Here is a 21,508-nt window from a genome sequence, read left to right on the forward strand (position 1 = left end):
GCCAGTTTCGAAAGTGAGAGTCCACCAATTAGAAAAGAGAGAGGAGGATAAGAAAGAACCCAAAAAGCAGGAAGTTGTGGGTTGTTCGAGTGAGGTCAGAGGAGGAGAGGAGGCAGAGCAAAAAACCAGCAGGAGGATGGATGATGTAGTGGATTTTAGAGGCGATTTTTGGAGCAGGTGAGGAATTGGTTGGTTAATGCAAGTGGTACTGCATTGTAAGTATGCGTCAAAGTGGAAAATGTGTTTAGGAGAAGTAGTGTAGAGAGAGAATGTGTAGTGCCTGTGTGATTGAAAGGAGGTTATTTGAGCAGAAGGTGGGATGAAGTAGTAGTAGTGGGGAGTAGGGAGTAGTAGTGTGTGTGAGGCAGTGGAGGTAAGACTTAGAAGGAGGGAGAGACAGAGGGTCAGAGGACCAAGATGTAAGGAATAAAGGAGGCAGTTGGAGGAAGGAGAGTAACAAGAAGGGAACATCAGCAAATGAAAGGGAGAGTAGAACATGGCCATGATAGAAAGGAGACAATATCGGGCAGAATGCCTCTCAGAGAATGTCAACCTTATTAAAAGGGGTATCTTTAGGGGGTTTTAATTTCCCCCTTTTCCTTTAGTGCTCATTGGTGTTTGTGGGAGTGTACGTTCTCGAGTGTCTGCCCTGTGCCTTATTGGGGGACCCAGTTGGGGTGGTCTGGGAATCCCCATATACCGCCTCTGGCTACAGTATCCACTAGTTTGGGTGGGCACTGACATCTTTGACCACCCCATTTTTTGTCCCCAAGGTTACGGAGGGGACTTCAGCACACCTTCAATGGACCCTTAGAAGGCAGGTCTACCAGTATTAGCATTGGTTGGAGCAGTAGGTAGGTGCAGTTTGCGGATATTTGTGGGCAAAGAGAGACATAAGGGAGGAATGGGGACAGCATGGACTGCATAATTTGTCTTGGGTGCTTGAAGATACATTGATTAGACAAACCATGTTTTCATTTTGGCATGGCAGCATGGGCATATATTCTTGAGACATCACACATGATTTGATTCAGACCCTAGACGCATAAAATGGGGGTGGAACATTGGGTATACATTGTTGAGACAGGTTGCATGATTTCCTGTGGACACCAGCAGCATGAAGGGGAGCGGCACTGTCCTAAATTGTTGAGATGTGCTGCATGATTTGCCTCAGGCACAGGCAAGTGGAATGGGGCAAGAACAGGCATGTGTTCCTTTGGCCACTAGCAACATCAACATTTGTTTTACAAAGGCAATTATGGCATGTATTGTTGAATCACCAGTATCGTGAAAACGTGATTTACAGAAGCAATTCTGGCATATATTGTTGAAGCAGGCTTCATGATCTGCTTTGTGTGCAATGAGCATGAAAGTGGAGGGGGGCAGCACTGGCACATTGTACTGGGTTCAACATCAAATAACTCAATTCAAAAGTGCTACCTGAAAATAGTGTGCCAAAATGGTTTACCTCAAAATAGCCAGCAATCAATAGTGATGATTATTTACAGAAAGAAGACCCCTTATATTACCTTATCCCCCTTTGTGAAGATCGAGCACCACAGATTTAATGGGGGGAGACCCTCAGGATTTCCCAATAGGCAGTCATCTCCTGCATGCCCTGCCCCTGTGCAGGCAGTATAAGGAGCATGAGTGCCGACATGAAAGTGATAGCTCAGATCCCGAACATACCTTCACATGCTGGCTGGAAAAGTGCCGACCGTCACTGTAGCAAAGCTGAACTAAGAATGAAAATCAGCGGGGAGATACATGTTATAACTATTGAGCTGGGCAGCGTTGTGATATTGTGATATTCCCCATTCAACATGACCACATTATAAATGCGCTGTTTGCTTGTATGCTATGATTTGTTGAACGAGATCATGATCTGCTTTAGCACAAGTAGGATGAATATGTTTTCATAGTGGAAACGTTGGCATATATTGTTGAGACCAGCCTCATGGCTTTGAGCCCAATGAGATGCCTGCCTAGATCTCGATCCTACATTGACCACACGTTGTCACAACAGATTTCCGGACCCCCTCAACAAAAACTAAAGTCAGTACTTTTTCCATGGTCCACCCTCACCCATCATGCTGGATACTCCCCTGACTATAGGTCTTGGCAAAGTCTTCATTTATGTCATGACATTGTCTGCATACAAGTTATGACATTGCTTCAATGTAAGGTATCAAATTAGAACTGCATTAGCCATTATATTGGCACTGCAAGCACCATGAAGCTGAAGCTACTAGTCATGAAAATCATCCACATGCGTCATGAAATTCCATGGCATGGACCGGAAGCATCACCTGTTGTCAGGGTGACAGACTGTGGTCGAAATGAAAATGATTTACTGTGGAACCCCACTAGCAAGCAACATGAGGGTGGGGGGGGGGTTTGTTCTCATACCCCTATAAACATTCGTCTCTCAGAAGATTAAACATGAAGATCTAGAAAATAACCCTAGAGAGGAGCGTGTTCTATAGTGTTGCTGGCAAAGCGTGAAAGGTGCACACGTTTTAAACCTAAGTAGCTGTATTTAAATATCCCTGCAGAGTACAATCTTAACAAGCGATTTCACAGGCATCCTCATCAGGCATGCACAAAGTGGCTTGCCCCGGGTCCTAAAGACCTAGCTTCGACTGCTAAGCAGCAAACACGTGAATCCCTCGTCTCGTTTACTGGCACAGGTAGCTAGCTGCCTGCAACCCGCAGTTTACAGGCAAATGTCTGCAGTAGGTGCATACACTCCAGCAGCTGTCCCTGGCATTGGAAACTGTGTCCGGCAAGTTATGCGCAAATCTATGCACGGGTTCAACCCCCACGGCATTCTTGTACAGTGTATATATAAGTCCTCTCCCCTACTTTGGTAGTCCATGACTCCTATGCTTCTTAAGCCACGCCCCAAAAGTCAAATATCCTAGTATCAATGTAGGACGACAGGTGCCTGAATGCACAATAAGAAGCAGTCACGATAGAGCCAGCTTCACTGACAGGATATCGGCCTATTTGATAAATGTGTATTTCACAAAAACGTGCTTTTGCTGTATCGTTCCGCAAACTGCCGATTTCTGCTGGGCCGCCGCGCGATTCGTGTGCCTTTCCTGCACTGACACAGTTAGCTTTTTCCGCGTGAGTGGATCTGGGTCAGGTGTACATGTTTCCTGGTACGTCAGAGTTTCAGGTTCCTGCCTCGGCGCCGCCCCCTCGCCCCGATTGGCTGGGGCCTCTGGCACGCGCAGGTTTACCTTCATGGGCTGGGAGAACAGCTGCCAAGGGAACGGCGGACACTGACACCGCCTCCTGCAACCAACCGGGGACCTGCCTTACTGGGTAATCTTCATGCCCTGCAATGGGGAAACGTGACCTCAACCCGTAGGGCCACGGTGGCGCAGAATGTTACGGGGGACAGAGGAAGATGCGTTGCCGACTGGGGCGTCTAATGTGCGCATGAAGAGCGGCAGCAACAGGTACACCTCGCTCCCTTCCCAGTGCATGTCGACATGTATTTATACAGCGCGCTGCGCTTTCATGCCACCCACAGCCTAAGGCGACCAGAGGACTCTAGGACCCAGTTTCCCCAGCCCTGGCCTTTCAATGAATAACACGAGAGCATTCTAGGATTTGTAGTCTTGTTTTGGAGGTGCCGTCTTAACTGACTCGAATTGATCAAATTGACATTAAGCACAAGATACCAATTTGTAAAGGGACGGGGCAAGAGAGGAACACGGGGTCCAGGAGACATTGTCTCGCCAGGGCACTATGCCACAGGCTGTCCCTAAGTACCGAATATATTGTATATGTAATCATATGAGATTGGAACCGGTGACCCTCATGTCACTGGGCTGGCACCTTTCCTTCCACAAGTATTTAATACAATGGGGCCGCGTGCATTTTACATTACAGTTAATCAAGACTGCAATTCTGACATTGCATCAGGATGTTCAGAGGCGTTGCTGGGCGGGGGGGAGGGGGGGCTATAGCCCCAGGTCTTGGCTATAGCCCCAGGTCTTTTGGTTGTAGCCCCGGATAGAAACTCAGGCGCTACAGCCAAAATGCTACCTAGCCCCGAGTCCCACCAGTCCCGACATTAGCTTAGCCCCTGATCTTTTCCAGACCTAGCAACGCCCCTGAGGATGTTAAATAAAAGCACATTTATTCAATAGCGCTGCCACTATGACAAAGTTGGCTTTAATGTTCTCATTTCGTCTTACATCAGTTGTGAGTTGTTCACCCAATTCTAATTAACGTAAAAGCTGCTTAAATGCAAACTCATGGAGAGTGCAACCTGTGGATGCAGCCACTTATTGAGTGAGAGATGTGGGCCGGAGGTCTACTGTTCAGCCGATTTAACTTTAACTAATTTCATGACATGGAATAGCGTCACCCTGGCCATGATGACCGCACAGGAGCCTTCTAAAGTTGTATTTGTTTATGAAGCGCTGAACACAATTAAATTCAACGGAGCAAAAAAATGACCAATGCAAATTAAGGTGACATTAAGATGCTGCAGGAAAGCTTTACAGCTGGAACGGAAAATAGGAAGAGCAGGGGAAGAACGAATTGCTAAAGGCAGGCAGTCTAAATGCTTTGGAGCAGGCAGGGCACATGATTGAAGTGGAAAGAGGCAGTGGGAGGTGGGGAGGGGCGGCTTGGACGTGGCAAGCCCCCAGTGGACGTGACATGCGCCCAGTTGCCTTCGGGCCTGGCTGCGCTATACAAATAAAACAAATACAAATGCAAGAAGACAGACACCGAACACAAGAAGCAAGAAAGGGAATACAAGAGAGAGAGAGAGGGTGGGGAACACCATTTCACCTAATGAGATTTCACCGAAAATGGTTGGGGAAATGGTATATGTGTAATGCATAATAGGTGGGATAAGGGTATAAATTAGAGAGGGGTGAACGGGTTCCCCCGCAATAACATAAAAAAGTAGATTTCATTTTTCGGTGAAATGGATTCGGTGAAATCTCCATTAGGTGAAATATTTTTGAAGAAATCGCCCACATCCTGGAAAACGTCATGCAGAGACTTGAAGACAATGCATAAGATATTTAAGAGAAGACAGGCTTCAAATGAGGGCCAGGCAAGGGCAAGAGTTGAGGAAATAAATGGCTGTGAAGGAAGAGGGAGAAAAGTATAACTATAGACTGGGCGTAGTGGGGAAAGGTGGTAGGTGGGAAGCCTGAAAAACAGGCAGGAGCAGAAGGTGCGGGCAGTGATATTAATATGGTGTGCAGGTTCGGACTGGCCTATAGGGCAATAGGCCCAGGGCAGAACCAAAAATTCTGGTGTGGGCCAGTGTTTTTGGTCAAAGTGGGCCACTTTCTATTGCCAATTTGACGTGTTAGTTCACTCTGCGGCTAGTAATTTTGACCAGTGTTGCTGAATAAATATTCTTTAAAATGCAGTTTGCATCACATTTTATCAAAATAAACCCCCCCCCCCCCTCCTCCACCCTCTTTTGGTTACTATTCTAACAGAACCACACAAGGAATGAATTGCCATTTGCAACTGTGGGCCACTTTTTCATTGGTGCCCGAGAACATTTTATGGCCTAGTTCGACCCTTTATGGTGTGAGAAAGAAAGATTAAAATAATACGCCCCAATTACGAGATGTGTTGGGAAAGGATATCGGTGTTGTGCAGCAAAGAGAGTCCGACGTTACATGGCCGCTGTTTCATACAAAATGTTCATGTTTAAACCTAACTTTTTGGTCAATTTTTTTTTCTTTCATGCACAAGGCATGGGTTTCATAAAGTCGGTTAAACATTTGTTTGTGCACTTGAAGTTTCGTTCGTTCCTGAAACGTTTGCACACTAGATCGTTGATGTATATACGTTTCTTAAAAATTTCCTAAACCATTTTGATTGACGACAAAACTAGACTCGTCGGGTTAAAACGTACGTGAGCCAGTCCCATCCATCGGACTATTTCTTTCCCATTTTTGGTTCGTTTCTTTTTTTTTTTCTGTGGCGTGGTTGTTGCAATGAGGTATTGCGCTCTCTGAATGGGCAGGGATTGGTTAAACGTTGGGCACCTGCTCGGGCGTGGCGGGGAGGAGTTGGGGGAAACTCGTGGGAAGGTGACGATTCTATTTTTCGTTAAGACGCACCGCTTTGTGACCTTTCCTGCACGCTGCGTGCGTGCTCTGCACCCGGATATGGTGACACTAGCCGCCCTCGCACTGTGTACCGGAGGCTCTGCCTCCGCTCAGGCTATTGTTCGTATTAATCAATTATTTGTGTTTCAGGGTGAGCCAGGCCAACCAAGGAACGGCTAGATAAGAGCCTACCAGTGGACGGTGACACCAGACCCGTTTTAAAAAGTAGTGCTCTTCAGGGTCGATAGAGGTCTGTGTTGGGAGCCGTTGTTCCCTCAAGGGGTTTGTCCCTGCAGTAATAACGTAAGATGGAGAATACAGCGCGGGTGGGTTAATGCACCTGCTGCAGAGATGTAGGTGCAACCTGCAGGTCATATCTTAAAAAATGGGTGCAAGCACCGGAGATGTTGACTGGGTGGCAAGTGTTGCATAGTGATTACGCCTTCTACGCATGCGTGGCCCATAACGAGGCCCGCGCATGCGCTATGTTAAATAAAGGCGGTCCCGGCCCGCAGTTGCCGCCGGGACCCGAGCAAGCAACACGCGTCCCGTGTGGGTCCTTGGTCCATGTGTGTGTGTGTGCCCGTTTGAATGCCGGAGGGGGCCCGGGAGGTCCCTCGCCTCACAACAGCAAGGCAGAGGAAGGGTGGCTTCCTGCCTCCATCAAAAATAAGAGAGAGGGTGGCTGGAAGATTCAGAATGAATCTTGACCACAGGCGTTGCTCTGAGCAACCCTCCAGACCATTGTTCTTCACCTGCCAAGCCCTTACAAAAGGGGGAAATACAATATGCAAATCAGGCTTGGCCCCACCCCAACAGGGGCAGTCCATCCTGAACCATCCTGAACTGCTTGGTCATTTCCCTTTGTATATTATAGATGTATAATACTTTTATAAATTGTAGAGACGGATATATTTGTTGGTGTAGATAAATGACTCTGCGCCTAAATTATTCTTGTAGTACTTATTTCGAAAGACTTGAACAGTGTCCTGACAATGGCATGTCCCCTTATTAAATGGATGTGTGACCAGGGGTGGACTGGCGTATAGTGAACTCTGGAAATGTCCCAGAAGGGCCTCTGCACCCTTGGCCTTTTTTGTGTGGTATTTCCAAATGTACTCATAGGGAAAGGGTTGGATTTCCTGAAAATGTGTAATATGGGGCCAGTTAGAACATTATTTCCAGGGCCTCTTTTGGTTCCCAGTCCACCCCTGTGTGTGATTCTGCTGTCTTGCATCATAATTTAATCAAGGTAATAAGACACAGTTATGAGAAAGGTGGGATGAGCTAGGTTGGAATGGTTGATGCGCGGCAAGATAATATGCGGCACCACTTCAATGATCACCTGACTCAGTGAGGTGAGAAGGTCTGTTCGTAGTGCAAATGGATTCAGGGAATGTTGTGGCTACCATGATTCCAAGGCAGAAACATAGCACAGTGTGTACTTAAAGCACAAAGGGACTTGCCTTGCCTTTGCTAGCATTACCAGTGGTATTTCGCCAAACTGATTGATACCACCAGATGAATGCCTTGCAACTGAAGGTAATTCCTTCAGATTCACAGTTGGTGTTAATAGAAATATGTCGTCTTGTTTAGTGCCTTCCTGATATTTTTGTTTGTTTGTTGTTGGCCTCACTGCTCCTTAAAAGAAGGGTTGGGGTGTTGTTGGTGGGATAGCAAAACTTGTGTTGTTGAGGGGTTCAGGTCAGACGTATCCGGCTTCTGTCGGTGTGATTTTCTGCAGTTGCCAAATTCGTTTGGATGCATGTTATTCTGTGCGAAGAACACAAGGGCTGAAAAGAGTGCTTTTGGTTTGAGGGGTGTCTGAAAAGCGAGTGTAGGCCTTAGCCTGGTAGTTTTCCAGTTGTTGTAGTCTGTAGGGGAAGATGGCATGGTGTAGAGGTGAGGTTTTAGAGCCTTGTTGGTTAGCGGGAGGTAGGCATGCGTGTAAGGGTTGAGGAGGTGTGGTATGCATACACATATGGTGGGAATGTGTCCAGGGTAGTATGCACCTGTTTGTGAATTGGTAGGTGGTCTTGTTACATGTTTTTTCAGTGCAAGTTATTGGGCTGTCTTCTGGTTGTAGAGGATTCAATCCAAATAGGGTGAGAGTGTTCTGATCAGTGATCTCATGGGGGTTAGTTGGAGAGCCAGGTTTGTTTTTAGTTTCTTTCTGAAGTTTAGGTCTTCCTCATTCCAAATGTGTTGGGTAAGAAATTTCAGATTGTGGTTGCAATTTCAGAATGTGCTTGCAAAGATGGAGAAAATGGAGCTTCCTTTTTATTTTTCAGTTGCAGTTTGGCACCATTGCCAGTGCCTTGTTGCTAGATCTTAGTGTTGTCATGGGCATGTAGCGTGAGAATTTCCTTTATTTTGGGATTCCAGGTTTGTTCCACAGTAGGAGCGGTGAGCGATAGGTAGGGATTGGAAGTGTATTTCCCCCCCACAGCCACCCTTTATTATTATTTGGGAGCCATTGCAATGAGTGTGGTGCTGCTGGGATGGGGAACACATTTTAAAAAAAGTTTGTCGAAGCAGTAATGCGGCTGCTGCCTTTTGAGCTCCTTGTAATATGTTGAGTAGATGGTTCAGCAGTCTAAGGTATATGTTCTTGGCATATAAGTCGGGCGCAGAGTGACTGGCATAGTCCAGTATGTGAAGATGCGCCATAAGATGCAGTTGCTTTTTATGATGGCTCTGTCTCTTGATGATTTTTACCCAATAGTTGTTGTTCTGTATGTGTTGATCCACTCCCCCTGTCATTGGAGGTTAAAGTGGAGGCAGTACCTCCAGCCATGTGACCGTCCAAACCCAGAGTCGACTTGATTTCTCCACTTTGTAAAGTCAATGGAAAGATGAGTGACAATGGTGCTCTCATCCAGCAGACTTATTCTGTAATGACCTCAAGGGAAACTATAACATGTAGAATAGATGAGTTTTGAAACATTATTCTATGGAAGCATCCTCATTAGAATAATTGAATGAAGTGATTGCAACTTAATCTCAGATTTCCTCCAAACAACTGAGGGTTTGGACCTGTATTGACCGATTTTGATTTCCTTTTTAGATTTTCATATTTTTCATTTTTGTCACTTTGATTGCTGATCCTACATATATAATTCTCTTTGAATGTATGTGCATTCCCCTCAGCATCCAGGCTTTACAAAATTCCAGTTCCATTGGGCACTCTCTGACCCCAATGGTGACAGATGTTGGAGTCATGTTATCCTCTCATCTAAATCTTTAGACAGTCTGTAACCAAGAACCATATGTACTGAAACACTTCAATGTTATGATGAGGGTCGTGCTAAGGAACATTAAAGGAGCACCAACCCCACTTTGCATTCCAAACCTAAAGATTTAAGCATACAGTCCTTTTATCATTTGAAAAGATCTCTGGTCTTTCTTCTGTTGCCAAATTGCTCTTTGATTTTGCACAAAGCAGCAAGGGACCCTCATTAGTGCAATATGTCCAATTATCCTCCCTCAAAGGGATCTTTGAAAACGGTACAATAGGAGTGCACCAGACTCACCCTCTTGAAATGTATAACCATCTGTCAGAAAATATGTGATATGGTCACTCTAGGCGTTGATCATGTGCTTTGCTCAGCAAGACGTGTAACTTTCTTAGGTCTACAGTATATACAAGAATTGATCGTTTAATGTGAACACTAACATTTCAAAATTATCCAGTTTACTATGTTGGTGCAATTTTGAAATCGTTTTAATTTTGGATTCTGGAATGTTGGTGAACAAGGCAGCAGCTTAAAGCAACTGCTCCTGCTCCCTCCCAGCCTATAGATAATTAATATTGGAAATTGAGAAAAATGAATCCTGCGCTGATATCAAAGAAGAAGATTGAGATCCCTGACAACCCCAACTCCAAAAAAGCTAAACAAGGGGAGAAGATGGATGAGAGTTCAGAGATTGGTGACATGTATGCACTGCTTCTCCAGATTGCCCAGGATGTGAAGGAAATGAAGTTTACCCTCAGTGAATTGTCCTCTCAAGTCGGTCACCTGGAGAATAGAGTCACCAAAGTGGAAGCAGAAAATACAACCTTGGCCACGGAGGTTGCAGGGAGTTATAGGGCCTACAAAGAGTTGAGATATGAAGTTTCTGATTTGAAGAGGAGGAACCCGATGTTGGAGGCTGATCAAAGGAACTTGAACTTGCGCTTGCTGGGTGTGAGTGAAGACTCTGCTTTGGACAAAAACCTTGATCACAGAGTCAGAGGAGTACTGGAGGCAACTTTGGGTAACAACATCCTAAAAGAAATGGACATGGATTACTCCTTTAGAGCTGGTAAGCTGGTCCAGGCTGGAAAACCAAGACAGATCATCATGGTGATGTCCAGAGTGAGTGCAGAGGAAAGGATTTTAAAGGCTGCGAGAGAAAAAGGGAAACTTCTGCTAAATGGAGATCAATTGGCGATCTATCCAGATTTCCCTAAGGAAATAGTGGAAATGAGGAAGGCGTTCAAAGTGCAAAAGCTTTGGCACAAGAAAAAGGGATTAAAACTCTGCTGGTGAAACCAGCGACACTGAAGATATTTTTTGGATCAGGTGTCAAAACCACAGAGGATCCAGTTGAAGCTGAAAAGTGGCTGAGGGCTGGGGGTTTGAACTTGGATAATAGTATTGCAGATTGATGTGATGCATGATGTATGAAGCTGTGAAGATGTAAGGTTACTTTTCTTTATTGATTCATTTTTTCCTGAATTTGTTAGATTGGAATTGGTTTGTTTAGGTATCAGAGCGTTCTTAATGTTTCAAATATGCTGTAACGGTTTTTCGCTCGAGCGTAGGCTTGATGTGGGCTCGGATAATGGGTGCTTTACTCTACGGCAGTACGCGCTCTATAGATTTTTTATAGGTGATGGTGCTTGTGTTTTGTTTGGACGGAGTGCCGGAGGTGTCGTGCTGTCCGGAAATGTCAGCCGTGCGACACCCTTCGCAGTCTTGCCGGTAGCGGTGTGTTGGATTGGTGGATGCGGGTGACTGGCCACTGTTGACGCACATTTGAGGTAAGGCGTACTGGCGCGTTCTCCTTTGGGGCCGCAGCGCGCGTGTTTCGGGCAAAGCGCCTTGCTGCATGCTCACGTGTTTGGGGGCACAGTGGGTGTAGAGGCTGGGGTGCATGTGTTGTGGCTGAGGGGAGGGGAATGCCCTTTGCACGGCTTTATCCTGGACTGCTGTGGTACGTTGATCGCATTGTATTGTTTCCATAGCCAGAAGTAGATGAAGGAATGCCTCGTTTGGGAGTATGCTGCCCAATGCTAATCCCCTGCACATGTAACAGTTGTTCTTGTCCTGGTTGCACACCCCTGACATGCTGAGTGGGATACATTTGACATGTACTTGTACTTTAATAACGAAGCCAACTGTATGCCATTACCATCACTGCATAAAGAAGGTGAGAGTTGTCACTACTGGGTACCTGGGGTTCCACTGTAGTCTACACCTTTTACTTTGCATGGGTACATTTCCTTTCGTGCAGTAACGAAATCAGCTGTGAGAATGTAATAGTGCTGTCATCTAATGTGAACACTGACGAGGCCTATGGTTAAGATATGATTGTGCACCTCTGTCTACTTACCAAATCACAAACAGAATTTTCGATTAGGGTTTTTTTTTTACAGTAATGCTTACGTTGGAGAGGGTTTGATTCCATTCTCAAAGCGCAATGAGTGATGTGCCAACACGTTATATCTGGAGTGCCCAGTTATACAGTACATTTGGATTAACACGGTGGGGGTTGCAGTTTTGTGCCATGGAAGTCACATGGGGGAATGTAGTGTCCAGGAAATACCGGAGATTCTGATTTTTATGCTTGGCAAGGTGAGTGGTAAGGCCACCGGGTTAGTCATGGATTGGTGTGTGAATGCCATGGAAAAGTTTAATGCTGTATCTGGCTTCTAATCTCATTTGGTAGGGTGCAGGGACACAGGTATTTTGCAACTCTCTGTACACTTGCTCACACTTTCTAGTGATGATTCACGCTCAATTGCTCAGCATGCCCGCAGTAGTTGGGATTTGTGATGTTTACACTGATGGTTGTGACGGTAGGTGGATTAGTGTGATTCGTTGATAGTTATAATAAGAGAATTCAGGTTTTGTCTAGGCATGTGATTGACACATGGTGTGGTATTTAGCGTTTTTGAGTAGGGGATGTTGCATCTATTCAGGAATGCTTTTATTTGTGCTTTCATTTGCTGGAGAGTTGTGGGAATTCCCTTAGACCAAATTGTATTTTCAACTTCATTTGAATTTGACCAAATGTGGTCTGTGACACCCTTTATGGGCTTTCTATAGGCTGACCTAAGGGAGGGAGGGTGGTAGTCCCTTTCGGCGTGTAGCTGGAAGGGATGTTCTGGATGGTTGGGTGGTTTAAGCCCAGGAGTGTTTTTTTTTTTTTTTTTTTTTTTTTTTTTTTAATTTTATTTCTTTACTTGAATATAGGTTTAGGTAGTATTGTGTCTTGTGAATTAATTGCAAGGATTGGGAAACTGGATCTAGCAATGTCTTACACTTATCAGAGGAATTTCAGAGTGGTATCTTGGAATGTGAATGGTGCACATTGTGCTGTCGAGAGGAAGGTGATTTTGAGTAAACTAGGGGAGATGGGGGTGGATGTCGCGATGCTTCAGGAGACTCATTTTTTAGATGTGGATATAGATAAGTGGAAAAAGGAGTGGTTTGGTGATGTTTATGGTTCATCGTTCACTACTGGTTCTAGGGGTGTGTGTATTCTTTTTAGGAAGAATCTCCAGATCACTGGGGTGAAGTGTTTGAAGGATGGGGATGGAAGTATAGTGTGTGTCACTGCACATATTCAGGATGCTCAGTATTGTTTCTGCAATATATATTCTCCGAATGGGGGTGATGGTAGTTTTTTTGTAGCTTTAACGCAAATGTTGCAGAATGTAAATGCCATTAATGTGATTTTGGGAGGGGACTTCAATGTGGTTTTAGAACCTGGACTTGATAAAAGTGTGGGGGGTGTGGACAATGCCAACGCTCTGAAAAGAACAGCATTAAAGAGACTAATTGATGAATGGAACCTCACAGATGTTTGGAGATTGCAAAACCCTTCTATGAGACAATATACTTTCTTCTCTGCAAGGCATAATGCTTACTCGAGAATTGACCTCCTTATGACCTCTGGCCTCTGTACACAATCATTCCAAAGGGGTGACATCGGATCACTACTTGTTTCGGACCATGCTCCAATCTCCATAGACTTGCGATTGACCTTCCCGGTTCCTAGGTCTAACACCTGGCGGATGAATGTCTCCCTCTTGGACGACGATGAAATTGTGGACAAAATTGTTCAAGAGGCGAGATTCTTTATATCTGTGAATTGGACTGGTGAAGTCAGGGTGGAGTTTGTGTGGGAAGCCTTCAAATCATATATGCAAGGATTGTTGATTGGTTTGTCCAGCAAAAAGAAAAAAATGAGAGATGCAGAAGTGAAAAAGCTTACTGTGGACATTCAGGATCTTGAGAGAAATAATATGCAAAACTTTTCAGATGGGACTATAAAAATATTGAAGCAGAAAAGGAGACGATTGGAAGATTTGTATTCTTCAAAGGCTGAGTGGTTGCTTTTTAGAACCAAAAGCAACTACTATGAAAAAGGTGAAAAATGTGATCGACTTCTGGCACATCGGTTGAGGGTTATGGACAGTGGCAGATCTGTCAATGCAGTGGAAAGACAGGATGGGTTGGTGACTTTTGATCCTGTGGAGATTAATGCAGCATTTCTGTCGTATTATAAAACCCTGTACTCTTCAGAGATCAACTTATCTGAGCGTACAATTGGTCAATTCATTGACGACTGCCATCTGAAGAAAGTGAGTTTGGAATCCTTGGAGTGCATGGAAAGAGATTTGAACGTGGAGGATCTCAGGTTGGCTGCTTATGCGCTGAATTCTGGGAAGTGTCCAGGTCCGGGTGGGCTACCAGCTGAACTTTTTAAAATTTTCCCAGAAGAGCTGTTTGCTTTGATGCTAGAGATGCTGTGCGCCTCTTTGAGGAATGGGTGCCTTCCAAGTTCAACAAGACATGCTTCAATCTCTGTTTTTCTGAAGGAGGGACGATCACCAGTGAAAACTGGCAGCTATAGGCCGATCAGTTTATTGAACACAGACAACAATATTTTCGCCAAGGCGTTAGCTTTGAGGATTGAGAATGCGCTGATGGATATCATAGATGTAAGCCAATCTGGATTTGTAAAAGGCAGACATGTTTCAGAAAATGTGAGAAGATTGTTGCTGACACTGTATGAAAGCAAAGAACACCATAATGATGTGGTGACGTTGTCCTTGGATGCTGAGAAAGCTTTCGACCGTATTGAATGGACATATCTTTTAAGTACATTGAAAGGCTTTGGTTTTGGAGATACCATGATCGGATGGATAAGACTGCTGTATTCCCGGCCGACTGCTTGTGTTCGGACTAATGGCATGGACTCGGGCATTTTTGAACTTGGTAGAAGCACGAGGCAAGGCTGTCCACTGTCGCCGATTCTGTTTGTGATCGCCATGGAATTGCTGGCTGTGAGGATAAGAGAAGAGGATAGAATTGAGGCCGTACGCTTTGGTGCAGCCTCCCAGAAAGTTTGGTTGTATGCGGATGACATGCTGGTGGTGGTTCAGAATGTGGAGAGCTCAGTTGATCGATGTGTTCAACAAGGTTTCTGGATACAAGATCAATTGGACCAAGTCGGAAGCGCTGCCGGCATCAACCACTTGCACTGTTTTGAAGATGCAGGGTTTTCCCTTTAAGTGGTGTCCGAATAAGATGAGATACCTTGGGATTTGGCTAACGAATGATGTCTCGAAAATAATGGATGTCAATATTACACATGTGATTCAATCTTTGGAGCTGGACCTGAAGAGATGGAATGCACTTAAATTGAGTCTCTGGGGGAGAGTGAATGCCATCAAAATAACATCAACATTGCAAATCAACTATGTGCTCAGTGTGCTTCCCCTGGACGTGAAGAAGGGCCATTGGCGGAAAATTGAGAGTTTAATCCAGTCTTTTCTCTGGGAGAACAAACAGCCACGCCTCAGCTTGTGGAAATTGCAGCTGCCCCAAGGCTGTGGAGATTTGGGGGTTCCTGACTTTGAGAATTATCATTTGGCCTTTGGAGCCAGGCATCTGGTTCCATTTATTGAAGATTCGGAGGATGTTTGGACGCTGGCGGAATCAAGTAGTTCTTCTCCGTTGCCGCCTAGCGCCATACTGTCCACGGTGGATGGATCTGGTTATCGCTCATTTCCGCCGACAAGATTCCTGAGAACTTGTTGGAGGGAACTATGGAAGAAAAGTAAGCGCAAGGTATGTGATAATGATTACATCCCTATCTGGTTGAATCCAGGTATTTTGCTGAATGAGAGGCCGCTATTGTGGTTGAACTGGCTCCCGAGTGGTGTACTATGGTTGAGTGATCTGATGGAAGACGGCAAATGGATCAGCTATAGAAGACTTGCACAAATTAAAGATCTCCGAGACTGTACAATGGGTGAATACAGAAAATTGAGAGGTTTGCTGCGGAACCAGAGAACTGTTGATGGCGGTGGTTGGCAGTTATGGCTACCTGAATATAAGACATTAGGTGGTATGGCGTCCAAAGTATATAGAAATCTGAGCCAACGGTACACGCCAGCAGAGGGGTTGTTAACTAAGTGGTCTGAGGTCCTTGGCTCTGATATGACTGTGGAGAGGTGGAGGTTTCTTTGTAAAAACGTAACTCTGACATCCATTAATCTTGGAGAACAATGCCGCCAAATCAAAATTCTTAATAGAGTGTTTTGGACTCCCCAGGGACTTTTGATGCGAGAGGGATGATTGACTCAGAGGCCTGTTGGAGGTGTAAGCATGATGTCGGCTCCTTTGAACACTTGATCTGGGACTGTTCTGAACTGAGGACATTTTGGAGGAGTGTCACTGAGAAGATTAATGAGGTTCTATTACTGCAAGAGGATTTTGATTATCATCCTCACCCAAGATGATAGTGTTATAAAGTGGAAGATCTCACTTATCCACAGAAATGCTGTTTTTTTAGGGCTACAAATTCTGCGAAAAAAAAAAAAATGGAAATGTGATGAGAGGCCGACATGTTCAGAATGGGTGGAGGACTTGAGGCAAGTGGCCAGAATTGAGAAGGTTATCCTTCGCAGGAACAAAAAGTTGAAATTGTTTGATATGTGGGGTGGGTTTTTGGATGACATGTGATAATAAGTTGGCCTGTTTTGCTTTTTAGATTCTGTGAAGGTTGGGGGTGGTTATGGGGTGTGGATTCTATGCAATGAGTTCTACGATTACAATGCTGATAAGTTTGTTGCTTGTATGTTTTCTATAAAATTAAATAAACTTAATAATAAAAAAAGAAAAAAAGAAAAATCGTTTAAATTTTTTTTAAAGCTTTTTTTTTGTCGCTGATAAACACTTTTTGTCTCCCCTCCTTCTTGGAAAGGATCACCCTCTGATTAAAACCAATAATCCATTTGTCCTGTGAGCACAAAGGCAATGTTTACATTTGTGTGCTGGCCACTGGTTCCTTGGCAGTGCTGCAGAACTCATGCATTTCTTTTTACAGTATTCACTAATAAAAAATGTAGAAAATAACAAATGCTGTTGTCTCTGAAGTTTGGTCCTTGGGTCCATTATAAGGTTGTCATAACGCCAGCAGAGCGCATTCACGTCGCCTTCAACTCCTCCCTCTGAGGACAATGCACACTCAGTGCCACACATGTGATAAAGCATGTATCGAAATACCAGGGCAGTCCTCAGCTTTAGTGTGTGCCTCTATCGCTCTTGGTCTACTTTTAGTCATAAAAACCCAGCAGCCCTACCTCCCTCTTCCAGACCTTTTTTTTTTTTTTTTTAAATCTTTTTTTTTTAAAATGTTTATTTTTTCCTCTGGTTATTCTGCTGTCCACAGTGACCCGAAGCCTCTGGGAAGGGACCGTTGGGCGCAATCTGGGGTAGACCAAAATAGGTTAAGAAGAGTTGGGTGAGAAATAGGATACGTAGGGATGAGAGGGGTGGACTGAGGGGATTGCTTAATTATGTGCTACGTCTTTCATCGTTATATAGGTATTGGTCAGAGAGAAACTCTAATCAATATTTAATCAAGGGAAACTTCAAATTAAGCCTCAGCCAATATTTAACCTCGATTTTGGAAGACTAATGATTTTATATTTATAATAGGAACTGAATCAAATATGCCTATGAAGAAACGCACAGCAATGTAAATCGACCCTCCTGAAGACCTACATAGGTAGCAATGAAACTAAAAAGTGGGTTGCCCCAAAGAGTGGTACAGCTATGGCGGGGGACTAATATAATAAAACATGAAATCCAAAAAGCAGAACAGAATTGAATTCAAACCTGAATCCTGAATAATTCTTATTCAAATCTGGTATCAAAGGATATCCTTATTTAATTACCCTTTGGGACACAAAACTCAATCAAAAAAGAGGTGGAAAAGAAACACCGATACTAGTTTAGAAATTAATTATGTATTTCATTAAGTTTATTGACTTAAATATATAAAAAGAAAACACAATGATGCTTGGCAAAATATATTCAACATTTTTAGAATTTGAAAAGTGCATAGATAAATAGACACAAAACAATGAATGAAGAACAATAAAACGACAAAAAATGTTTTGAGTGAATGAACATTCCTAAAGACCAAAATGAAATGAATGTATTTCCACAATAAACAAATAATGAAGAAACAAAGCATGGACCTGATTACGTTTTGGCAGGCCACCTCTAGGCCTTCAAAATCTGAAACCTCCTTCCTCGGGGCACAATATGAAGTGGTAGTCCCAACGGGGAAGCAGACAAACAAAAAATAAGTTTCTAAAAATCTGTGAAAGGAATGACATTTCTATACACCTTTCAATAGATTGAGTTCAGTCAACAGGGTAGAAGAACATATTATTTAATCTAACAAGGAAAGGCTACTAATTTGAATTTGTCCAGAAAGAGCCTTACCCAATAATACTGGGGGGGATTCCACGGTCAAAATTGCTTGACAGAAGCCCACGCCGTGGCGACCAAGCGCATCACAGCAGGTCGAAAGATCAAGAACAACATACAATTGGACCATCTATGGGTGGACAAATCAGTCCATTACTAATTTAGTCTAATGATTTACATATTGAGTAAGAAAGAAAGTGTAGTCAAACGCCTACCTGGTTATGAAAACTGTAGTGCAACCATAGCGTGATGGAATCCTGAATAGCTGGATTTAACATCAAACATCCAAAGTGTGGGCTATATTTCACGATAATCTTAAATCTAGTTAAGTCAAAAATCTAAAATTAATTCTAGTCCTGCAGTGAGAATCAAAAATTTGCCGAGGGGGCAAAACAGTATTGTGCCACATCTACTCAATTGCTTACTTGAATTGGTTGCAAATTAAATCCGTTTAAGGGATGTGGTGAATTAGCGCCAGGTTTGCCATGACGATGACTTTGATTCAGTTGAGGCTGACTAGTCCCATATAGACCTATAGGAAAACAAAAAGAGTATTGAAGGCATAATTCTGCCGTAGAACGGAGAACTCCAAAACAAATCAGTTTTCTCCGAGGAACTTATGAGTTTGTGCGTTTTTAAATCGGTGCGTTTAAAATGGCCCATCTTGAAAACAAAAAATGTTGGGTATCTAGGGACATGAGCCATGAATGCTGCACTGCCTTTATTGCTGGTCAGACAAATGCAACTGATACATCCTATGAACTTACCCGCGTCGCTGCGGTATGTTGCCATGCAGCTCAGCAAAGCTTACTGTCAAGGAAATCTGCTGAGTTACAAGGCCTACAGGGTATTTCCTGTCTAGGTGACGTGATGATAGTTGATAGGGTGAGGGCTGCACACCTTCACCTTGATCGTATATGCTGGAGCTGGCATGCTCGGATATGATTGGACAACGAAGGCGAACCCACAAAAGTTGGTCACCAGTTGCCAAGGGAACAAGTCTCTCAGCGGGTTATTGGAAAAGACGCGTGTGGCTACCTGATTTATGAAGTGAAAAACTCACGCGTCTAAGTGAATGCTGCATCAAAAAAACCCGTCCAGAATGGGGAGGGGAATGATTCACTCATAACGTTCCGGTCCCACATACGTAGCTCACGGCTGCGTGTGTCAGAAAATGCGTAGTTTACAGAGAAATGTTAATTAGCACGCTAATCCAAATAGTATGTGCAGAACCCACTGGCTGTTTGGGATAGGACATTGCCTGGTTGTGAACAGTGAAAATAAAACAAGGCATTCTGGCCGGAGTGAAGATGACTCCAAATTAATAAAAAAACTATAGAATATGAACCACTACTTAGCTTAAAGATATGAATACAATGTGGTATCACCCCTTGGGGTGCATTTGCATGTGAATGAATAATCAAATAATAAAAAGATGGACTCCTATATCTTATAAGGGAGGAATTAATTCTTCATTCATCCCTTGTGTATGAGTTTCTATCTAGAAAATTCAGCGCACTTTTTTTTTTTTTTTTTTTTTTTCTTTCCCAAGTAAGCTTCTGGATGTGTTGGTAGAGTTCTTTATTACATCCAGTACCCACCGCAGTATTTCATTTGGTGAATGTTTCAGTGTAGTATAGTGATTCACAAGTGGTGCCGTGGTAGTTTTGCACCTAATGCAAACCCACCAGGCAATGTCCCATCCCAACCAGTCAGTGGGTTTTGCACATACTATTTGGAATAGCGTGCTAATTAACATTTCTCTGTAAGCTACACATTTTCTGACACGCAGCCGTGAGCTACGTACGTGGGACTGGAACGTTATGAGTGAATCATTCCCCTCCCCGTTCTGGATGTGTTTTTTTTGATGCGGCATTCACTTAGACGCGTGAGTTGGCCACACGCGTCTTTTGCAATAACCTGCAGAGAGCCTTGTTTCTTTGGCAACTGGTGACCAGCTTTTGCGGGTTCGCCTTCATTGTCCAATCATATCCGAGCATGTCAGCTCCAGCATATACGATCAAGGTGAAGGTGTGCCGCCCTCTCCATATCAACTATCGTCACGTCACCTAGACAGGAAATATCCTTTATGGCCTTGTAACTCAGCAGGTTTCCTTGACAGTAAGCTTTGCTGAGCAGGGAGGCAAGGGAGAGTGAAGGGCGGTAGCTTACCGTCTCCAAGCAGCCCTATTGAGTCTGCCCTGCTACGATGCAGTGCACGAGGACTAGCTGTGTGGGCTTCCCATCGGGACAAGGACTAGAGAAGGTATAGGGTACCAGTTCTGGAGACAGCAGGGCTTATATTCTGAGTTAGCATACGGTTAACCTAGGGCCACCATCTCAGCATAGGGTCCACCTTCCATTATGAGGGTGCACCTCTACTTTAATACAACTGCTACTCTAGTCAATTTTCAGGACAAGAGATGGATGTCAGTAGTGGGGCCCATGTGGTGGGCCAACGGCCCTGGAGTAAATGAGGGATTTCTTGGGTATGGTGGTACTGATGTCAGCGTGCACAGGGCTTCTAGAGGCTGGTGCTCGGCGGTGTGAGATGGGAGAGAGGTTTGATAAGACCATAGATGGAGAGCAAGCTGGGTGCTATATCATTGAGGACACTGCACTGGCTGCACAACGAGCTGGTTGCCATGTCCCCCTGAAGGTACTGTGAGTCTGCATACTGAGGAGAATGACACGTGTGAAGGTTGGAAATATATTGAGCAATGCACTATATCCCTCGATCCAGAGGGAGGAAGGAGCTGCAGATTATATTTCTGGATGCAGAAGTGTGCTCGGTGCCATAACCATAAGGTTAAGCATTGTGGTTGCTATGTAGCTATGACTGAGAGGGAAGCTAGAGAGGTTCTAGATTTCCTTGTGGGGACATGGATCAGAAGCACTATTGGCTTCCCATGTCCCTCTGCCTTATGTTCATAGCACCGAGATATGCAAAATCCCCATTGGTAGATGGGACATCCCAAGGTTCCATAGACAGTTCCCCTTCTACAAATATATCTATCTTTAAATGGAACAATCAGTTTGTGTTGATTCAGCACTTTTTTTTAAAGCGTTATCTGGTGTAATCTCACCTCTTTACCACACTCATGTGATAAGATGTGTACTTTCGGCAAAAGGGCACCAGGCGCTAATACTCAGATTCATTTTGAACCTTCTGTAGGGCACTAATGGAAGAGAGAGCTTTTGAGTTTTCGTCTAAGATCTGGAAGTTGATTGATAGCTTTGAGGTCATGTGGGAGGGAGTTCCAGAGTTTGCTATTCTGTGCCTGAAAATGGTGACCCATTGTTCTAGATTGATTGACTCCTCTGCTTACCCGGGATAGTGATTGAGCAAGTTAAGAGTGTGAGGCTGCAATAAAGGTTAACATTTTGCGTTTCAGGATT

At 44.2% G+C, this 21,508-nt stretch overlaps 1 protein-coding gene across 1 annotated transcript in view; it reads left to right on the plus strand.

The window, feature by feature from the left end:
• Positions 1-3,251: 3,251 nt before the first annotated feature.
• SHROOM1 (shroom family member 1) overlaps positions 3,252-21,508 on the plus strand; it is a 439,332-nt gene continuing 421,075 nt past the window's right edge. The window contains exon 1 of the mRNA XM_069652491.1: positions 3,252-3,470. The gene's annotated coding sequence lies outside the window, so the exon portion shown is untranslated. The remainder of the gene's footprint in view (positions 3,471-21,508) is intronic.

The sequence above is a fragment of the Ambystoma mexicanum genome, chromosome 3p (genome assembly GCF_040938575.1).
Source record: "Ambystoma mexicanum isolate Mex_15411 chromosome 3p, UKY_AmexF1_1, whole genome shotgun sequence".
In the NCBI taxonomy this organism is placed as follows: Eukaryota; Metazoa; Chordata; class Amphibia; order Caudata; family Ambystomatidae; genus Ambystoma; species Ambystoma mexicanum.